General features: G+C 61.7%; 1 non-coding gene across 1 annotated transcript in view; it reads right to left on the bottom strand.

Annotated features, from left to right (window-relative positions):
* Positions 1–235, bottom strand: part of LOC140111076 (18S ribosomal RNA) — a 1,884-nt gene extending 1,649 nt beyond the window's left edge. The window contains exon 1 of the ribosomal RNA XR_011851826.1: positions 1–235. This exon is cut by the window's left edge and continues 1,649 nt beyond it. This is a non-coding gene — a ribosomal RNA (18S ribosomal RNA).
* Positions 236–1,930: the final 1,695 nt, after the last annotated feature.

The raw sequence follows: 1,930 nt of genomic DNA, 5'->3' as shown, positions 1-1,930 counted from the left end.
TGGTTTTAAGTCTGATAAATGCACGCCTTCCTGGAGGGCAGCGCTCTTGGGCACGTATTAGCTCTAGAATTGCCACAGTTATCCGAGTAGCACATCATCAATGCGGAACGATCAAAGGAACCATAACTGATTTAATGAGCCATTCGCAGTTTCACCGTAAAGAATAGTCAGTACTTAGACATGCATGGCTTAATCTTTAAAACAAGCATATACTACTGGCAGGATCAACCAGGTAGCCGAGCTCTGAGGGGTAGACTCTTGGAGTCAGGCTCCGTGAGCTAATGGGAACGCTCGTTGCTGCTGCTGCTACCGCAGCGCTTCTCCGCCGCCGGAGAAGACCTCGCAGACAACATTGGATGGAGCTTAGGGCAGGGGGGCAAGAAAGATGCTCTCGGTCCCTTCCAAGGACCCGAAAAAGCCTTCCCTTCCCCTCCCTCTCGCAGTCGCTGGCTTTCCCCACTCAGTTCAGCCAAGAAGTGGCGCTCGACTCTCACCTCCATCAGCACCTCCGAAGCTCGGACAGCTCCTGTAGGCTGCGCATAGAAGGAAAGCATTGGACGCTCAACTTCAGCACCTCGAGTGTCGGACGGCTCCACCACCACCTCTCCACACTGTTAAGCGAGAGAGACGATAGGAGCCGTCGCGACGTACCCATGCAGCGCCGCCCGCCAACGCACAGAGGAGCGGAGGGGATCGGGCGCCAGGTCCGGGGGAAGGCTGGGAGGGAAGCTACGGCGCTGCTACCCAGCTTTCAACCCTGCGGGACCGGTGCTCCGCTCCTATCGCTCCGGCGAACAGGGTCCGCTACGCTTTCAACACCAGCGCCCGGCAGAGGGCTTGGAGAAGGCTCGCGCGGATCCTCGGTTCGGATCGCCTGGCTTCGCGGGAGCGGCCTTCGGCTAGGGCCGACGACGGCCGGACCGAGCAGATTTGGACCGGGGTGCGGGGCGAGTACCTGCCTCTCTCACGAAGGGAGTGTCACCGGTAAGAAGCCTCTTCCCACGTCTGCTTGCCGACTTACGCTCGCCCCGACGAGAGGCCCAACCGAAAGAGTGGAAAGGGGCAGAGATTTCCAGGGTCGCCCCACCAGGGATGCAATACCCCAGTGCAGACAGTCGGCCCTGCCCCGAACCTACTCGGTGGTTTGAAGGTTAACCTCTTGGGGAAAAGCAGCGATTCGCCTCGCGGTGCGTGCCTCCGCGGATCTAAACCCCCTCGATCGATGTGGGGCCAGAGGACCCCTTTTCCCCGTACGAAACTGTCAGCTCACCATGGGCTCGACGTCCGTGGGTCGGGGAGTTGAGCGCTTACGCGCGGCGGGACCTTATAACCTGCAGCGGCTGAGGAGCGAAGATTTCCAGGGTGGGCCCCCGGGGATGCCATACCCCGAGCAGCCTGTCGGCCCCGCTCCTAGCACGCTGGCAAGCAATGGAGTCTTCCCCGCGGCAGCCACCGCCCTCGCCCTAGCCTCGCCGTCGGTCGATGAAGAACGTCGTTCGCCCTCCTCTGGCTCGGGATTTGGAAACGGCCTGGCCTTCGCCTACTCCGTCGGGCAACTGCCTTCCGCCAGCCCCTTCCCTCGAATCCCCTTCTTCCATTTTAGACCCGATCAGGGGATTGGTCAGCCCAGCCCTGGGGTAAGAAGAGGGGTTGGGGTCGGTTCGGCTTCGGGTGCCCCGCTCGGCCAAAGGTTCCCCTCGCTTTGGAAGCACGCGAGGTCGCGGAGGGTGTCGGGGTTATTTTTTCGGCTCCCTGGCTTCGCGGGAGCGGCCTTCGGCTAGGGCCGAGGCCGTCCGGCCCGCGCAGATTTGGACCGGGGTCCGGGGCGAGTACCTGCCTCTCTCACGAAGGGAGTGTCACCGGTAAGAAGCCTCTTCCCACGTCTGCTTGCCGACTTACGCTCGCCCCGACGAGAGGCCCAACCGAAAGA

The sequence above is a fragment of the Engystomops pustulosus genome, unplaced genomic scaffold (assembly GCF_040894005.1).
Source record: "Engystomops pustulosus unplaced genomic scaffold, aEngPut4.maternal MAT_SCAFFOLD_377, whole genome shotgun sequence".
In the NCBI taxonomy this organism is placed as follows: domain Eukaryota; kingdom Metazoa; phylum Chordata; class Amphibia; order Anura; family Leptodactylidae; genus Engystomops; species Engystomops pustulosus.
This window is presented reverse-complemented; position numbering and strand designations above follow the sequence as displayed.